Source organism: Pleurodeles waltl, chromosome 5, assembly GCF_031143425.1.
Source record: "Pleurodeles waltl isolate 20211129_DDA chromosome 5, aPleWal1.hap1.20221129, whole genome shotgun sequence".
In the NCBI taxonomy this organism is placed as follows: Eukaryota; Metazoa; Chordata; class Amphibia; order Caudata; family Salamandridae; genus Pleurodeles; species Pleurodeles waltl.
The window spans coordinates 144,994,909-145,001,247 of NC_090444.1; positions in this window are offsets into that span (position 1 = coordinate 144,994,909).

Consider the following 6,339-nt stretch of genomic DNA (forward strand, 5'->3'; position numbering starts at 1 on the left):
TTTGATTCTCATACTTATCCAAGGTCATATTCATAGATTTTTTGTATTTTTCCTGTTACTCTCCCTGGTCCAATGATTGTATACTCATCTCTAGCTCCTTGATTTTCTCTCTTATTTTCTCAATGTCCTTTTTAGCATACTTGATGATAATTTCCATCATGTGATTGGAACATTGCATACTATTTGCTCCCCATTCCTCTAGCATTTCAGGACATGTATCTGTATGGTTTGGAAGAGTGAATATTCTTAGGTCTCTTAGTACTCTTTCCATTTGTATATATTTCACCAAAGTAATGATTTCCCAACTTTTTGAGATCTCTTTTTTCATTAAACGTTCCAATGATGTATATATAGGTGTTTAATATTGTCTTTTGGTAACGTTGTTACATCCCCTTAGGGCACATTTGTATTTAGTAAGCCATTTGTTTTACAAAAAGTTCGTTCAGCTCGTTGTATTCTCCTTGCAGCCCTTTCTTCCATGTTTATGAACAAATAAATAATAGCTTAGTAGCAGGTCAAAAGAAAAAACAATCCTCAATTACGTAATCACTCTTATTGGGTGATCTCAATCTCGATTTTCCATCTGTAAGCCGCAGAAAAGAACAAGGAGCCCCGGGTTTCTAATAAATAACACAATTCTGTTATTTCTTAAACCACTATGAAAACTGTACTTTTTATTTATAAAGAAATCGTGCCTTTTACATGAAAAACAGTTCATCCGTCCATTATGGCGTCGTCCGACCCCACAAGTTTGGTGCTATTTTGTTTCTCTGTACGGTGGCTTGACTCCTTTTCGCGTTTATATCGAGGGCGTGCTCACATTTGTATTGTCGCGAGCTTCTCGCCGAAAGAATCTTTTCTTTTTGTCTTTTTTGCCTTTTCAAAAACTAAATTTTTTGCTAATCCAGAGAATATATATTTGCCACCAGTTCTCTTGCAGTTGAAGCTTGAGTCCTCAAAGCAATGCACATACTTCAACTGACGCGTTTCAACTGTAGCTTTTAGGCACAAATAAAAGTCAAGTAACTCTTGTGATTATGTTTCTGCTAGAAAATGATCTGACTTTTGTCTCGACGCAGTTTTGATGCCATAAAGTAGCGCAGAAGGTTTTATGCCTACTGCAAAAGATCAAATCTGTATTTTATGTAAATACCAGACATTTCTGGAAGCTAGACATCTGGAGAAGTCCCCAGAGGTGTGACTTGTGTGGATTCCCCAAAGTTTTCTTACCCAGAATACCCTGCAATAGTGAAATGTTGAATAAAAACTCAAAAAACAAACTTTTAACTGTATTTTGGATAATTTCTTGGCCTTCTCCAGAGGAACCAACAAACTCTGGGTACCTTTAGAATCTATAGGATGTTGGAAAAAAGGATGCAAATTTGGCATGGATAGCTTATGTGGACTAAAAGTTATGAAGGCCTAAGCGCGAATTACTGCAAATAGCCAAAAAAGGTCTCAGTGCTGGTGGAGGGGGCAGCAGCTAAGGGCTAAGTAGTGCAATCATTTTTACTAATTAACACGCTACTTTGTACCCTTTTCTGCGCATATTTACATATATAAAAATTGAAAATAGACTTTAGCACACTGAGGGGGTCATTACAACCCTGGCGGACGGTGTTAAAGCGGCAGTAATACCGAAACAGGCCGGCGGAAAAAAAAGAATTATGACCGTGGCGGAAACCGCCAACAAAGACAGCCACTTTAACACTCCGACCGCCACGGCGGTACAGACAAGCAGCGCGGCGGTTACCGCCAACAGACAGGCGGGAGACAATGTACCGCCCACACTATTACAACCCGCCAATCCGCCACCTTTTCCGGGGCGGAACCAACGCAAACAAAAACACGGCGGAAACAGCTTTTGCAATGGGAAAACGCTCACCTGAACACATCCCATGAGGAAGGAGGACACCATGGAGCCCGAATTACAAATCCTACCTGCCCTTGTTTTTCTGCTCCTTTACGACCAACAGCTACGTAGACGCAAAAGATACTGGTGAGTACTGCACCTACGACACGGGGGAGGGGAGAGGCAAAAGTTAGGGGGACACCCACCAAACACCCCCACCCTCGCATATCACAACATACACACCAATGTAGTCACAAAAATCACAGTAACAACCCACAATCCCCCCAGAAGAATGCAAAGACAATGCGAAATTCGGGCAAACATTGTAATGTGCCAATATACATGTCATACAAAAATATACAGATATACATATCTCAAAATCACTCTTATTTACACATACAATCCGAGAAGTAGTGCAGATATGTACACAACAATGTCCGTGCACCAACAGTCCAAAAATGCATGGGCGAGGCCCACAATAGATACCTGACCAAAATCAGAGAGAACACTGCTGGGGCATCAGATAGAAACACTACAGGCACCTCAGGGGGAAGGGAAGGGGGGGCACTTCAGCCAGATGAATGCGAAGCCAGATCCACGACGGGGCTCCATGCCCATTGATGTATCCTGGGGAGTGCAAAGCCACAGTCTCTCAAGTCACTACAGTGGGTGGTTTGCCCACTGTTACATCCTGGGGAGTGCAAAGCCACAGTCTCTCAAGTCACTACAGTGGGTGGTTTGCCCACTGTGCCATCCTGGGGAGTGCAAAGCCACAGTCTCTCAAGTAGATGCAGGTCTCCACTGGTTGTGGAGGGGGACTGGTGCCCAGACTGGATGAGTCTCCACGTGAAAGTACCTGTCCTGTCACTGTCCCAGCTGCACATGGGAGAAGGATGCCTGATGTGGCGGTCCATTCATTCCTACACGGTGCATGCCCTGTTCAGCGGTGCTTTGCCATGGCGATCTTTGCCCTGTTCAGCGGTGCTTTGCCATGGCGGCCTTTGCCCTGTTCAGTGGTGCTTTGACATGGCGGTCTTTGCCCTGTTCAGCGGTGCTTTGCCATGGCGTTTCAGGACTATTCAGCGGTGCTTTGCCATGGCGGTCTTTGCCCTGTTCAGCGGTGCTTTGACATGGCGGTCTTTGCCCTGTTCAGCGGTGCTTTGCCATGGCGGTCTTTGCCCTGTTCAGCGGTGCTTTGCCATGGCGGTCTTTGCCCTGTTCAACGGTGCTTTGCCATGGCGCTTCAGGACTGTTCAGCGGTGCTTTGCCATGGCGTTTCAGGACTGTTCAGCAGTGCTTTGCCATGGCGGTCTTTGCCCTGTTCAGCGGTGCTTTGACATGGCGGTCTTTGCCCTGTTCAGCGGTGCTTTGCCATGGCGGTCTTTGCCCTGTTCAGCGGTGCTTTGACATGGCAGTCTTTGCCCTGTTCAGCGGTGCTTTGCCATGGCGTTTCAGGACTGTTCAGCGGTGCTTTGCCATGGCGGTCTTTGCCCTGTTCAGCGGTGCTTTGCCATGGCGGTCTTTGCCCTGTTCAGCGGTGCTTTGCCATGGCGGTCTTTGCCCTGTTCAGCGGTGCTTTGACATGGTGGTCTTTGCCCTGTTCAGCGGTGCTTTGCCATGGCGTTTCAGGACTGTTCAACGGTGCTTTGCCATGGTGGTCTTTGCCCTGTTCAGCGGTGCTTTGACATGGCGGTCTTTGCCCTGTTCAGCTGTGCTTTGCCATGGCGGTCTTTGCCCTGTTCAGTGGTGCTTTGCCATGGCCGTCTTTGCCCTGTTCAGCGGTGCTTTTCCATGGCGTTTCAGGACTGTTCAGCGGTGCTTTGCCATGGCGTTTCAGGACTGTTCAGCGGTGCTTTACCATGGCGGTCTTTGCCCTGTTCAGCGGTGCTTTGACTTGGCGGTCTTTGCCCTGTTCAGCGGTGCTTTGCCATGGCGGTCTTTGCCCTGTTCAGCGGTGCTTTGACATGGCGGTCTTTGCCCTGTTCAGCGGTGCTTTGCCATGGCGTTTCAGGACTGTTCAGCAGTGCTTTGCCATGGCGGTCTTTGCCCTGTTCAGCGGTGCTTTGCCATGGCGGTCTTTGCCCTGTTCAGCGGTGCTTTGCCATGGCGTTTCAGGACTGTTCAGCGGTGCTTTGCCATGGCGGTCTTTGCCCTGTTCAGCGGTGCTTTGCCATGGCGGTCTTTGCCCTGTTCAGCGGTGCTTTGCCATGGCGTTTCAGGACTGTTCAGCGGTGCTTTGCCATGGCGGTCTTTGCCCTGTTCAGCGGTGCTTTGACATGGCGTTTCAGGACTGTTCAGCGGTGCTTTGCCATGGCGGTCTTTGCCCTGTTCAGCGGTGCTTTGACATGGCGGTTCTGATACAGACATTGGTGTGTGGCATGACGTTCCATCATTGCCACAGCGGGGCTGTGGCATCCTGGCCCCTCATGAGCTGTGACTCCGGCGGTGGTCTCCTGACCAGTGACGATACTTGTGCCCTCCTGGGCAATGACTCCGGCGGTGGTCTCCTGACCAGTGACGATACTTGTGCCCTCCTGGGCTGTGACTCTGGCGGTGGTCTCTGGACCAGTGACGATACTTGTGCCCTCCTGGGCTGTGACTCTGGCGGTGGTCTCTGGACCAGTGACGATACTTGGGCCCTCCTGGGCTGTGACTCTGGCGGTGGTCTCTGGACCAGTGACGACGGTGCTGGCGGTTGTGTCTGGACCACCGGATATGATGGCGCACTTCTCCGCCGTGACACTCACAACAGGCTGGGCAGACTTCCTCTGGACCTTCCCCACCTTTGGTGGAGTTACAGCTGACTCACCAATCGCCTTCGATCCCATGTCACTTGACGTCCCACCAGGAGTCTTAAGACGGTCCAGTCGTCCACTGTCCATTTTCAGAGCCTTTACAGGGGGTGGGCTGCCACTGCCTCGGCTCCGGGTCCTACTGCCTGCCCCGGTGGCGGTGCACTCCAAAAACCTGGAACACGCACCACTGGTACTGGAGGCTTTTTGGCTGAGGCGCTATGATGGGACTGATGAATTGGAGGGGGGGTGGGGGCAAAAAAGTCAATTTGACAAAGGGACAGTTTCTGACGAACACTGGGATGGGTAGCTGGAGGGGGTCTGGGAGTGGAGGAAGAGGAGGTGGTTGTAGGAGGTGTCACTTTAGATGTTTTGGGTGCAGGTGCAGGTACTGGAGGCTGTTGTGAGGTGGATGGATGTTGGGTGAGTGATTGCCGGCATTTGGGTACTTGGGAGGGGGCGTCACAGACACATTGGGAGAGGACACAGGGGACGTGTAAATGGCAGTGGAGGTGGTGAGTGCAGGTGAGTGGCTTGTGGTGCTGGGTGTCCTGGTGCGAGTCCTAGTGCCTGTAGATGTGGTGCATGCAGGTGTGTGTGTAGACGAGACTGGGAGGGAGGACGGAGAAGAGGAGGAGGGGGACACAGTGGAGACAGTGGATGTTGCTGTGTCTGTATGTGGGTGAGGCTTGCGTGAGTGCCTGTGGTGTGTGTGGTGCCTATGTTTGCTTGAGCTACTTGTGTGTGTTGACTTGTGTGCATGCTGGTCTGTAGGTGTGCTTGGGATGGGCTGGGGTACAGGAGATTGGGTCTGGGTGGAGGAAGTTGCAGGGGGGAGGCTAGACACAGGGACAATGGCTGCGATCAGCGCTGAGGCCAGAGATTGCAGGGTTCGCTGAAGGACAGCCTGACCAGAATGAATGCCCTCCAGGAATGCATTACCGTGTTGCAACTCCCTTTCTACACCCTGGATGGCATTCACAATGGTAGACTGCCCAACAGTGAGTGACCTGAGGAGGTCAATGGCCTCCTCACTGAGGGCAGCAGGGGTGACTGGGGCAGGGCCTGAGGTGCCTGGGGCGAAGGTGATGCCCACCCTCCTGGGTGAGCGGGCACGGGGCGAACGCTGAGGGGCTGCTGGGAGAGTGGTGCTGGTAGGGGGGGTGGGGGCTGTACCTGTAGAAGTGGGGCACACAGGTGGTGCCGCCACCACAGGGGAGCTCCCATCGGCGGACGAGTCCGAGTCGCTGGTTGGTGATCCGGTGGCCGACGTGAAGCTCCCCTCGCCCTCCGTCCCACTGGTGCATTCAGTGCCCTCCATGGCCATGTGGGATGCAGCTCCCTCGTGCTCCGGTGCCACTGTACCTCCGCCTGATGATCCTGATGTACAAAAGGACAGGGAGAGCAGGGAAAGGGGGGGAGACAGAACAAAGAGAGTTTTAGTGCATGGCATACCGCTACCGTTGGCGGACAAGACAGACGCAGCAGACCCCTGCATTACGCCGTGCTCCTGACCTCTGCACATGCAATTTTTGGGACATGGCCTACATGGCAATGGTGGGAATCTGCGCACATGGATGCCACAGGGGCAACTATACCTCAACTTGCCACTCTGCTGAGGTGGGGTTGAGTGCCACATGGCCTACATTACGGAGGGGCCTTGCTTACCTAACTTGCCCTGGCCTAGGGACACCC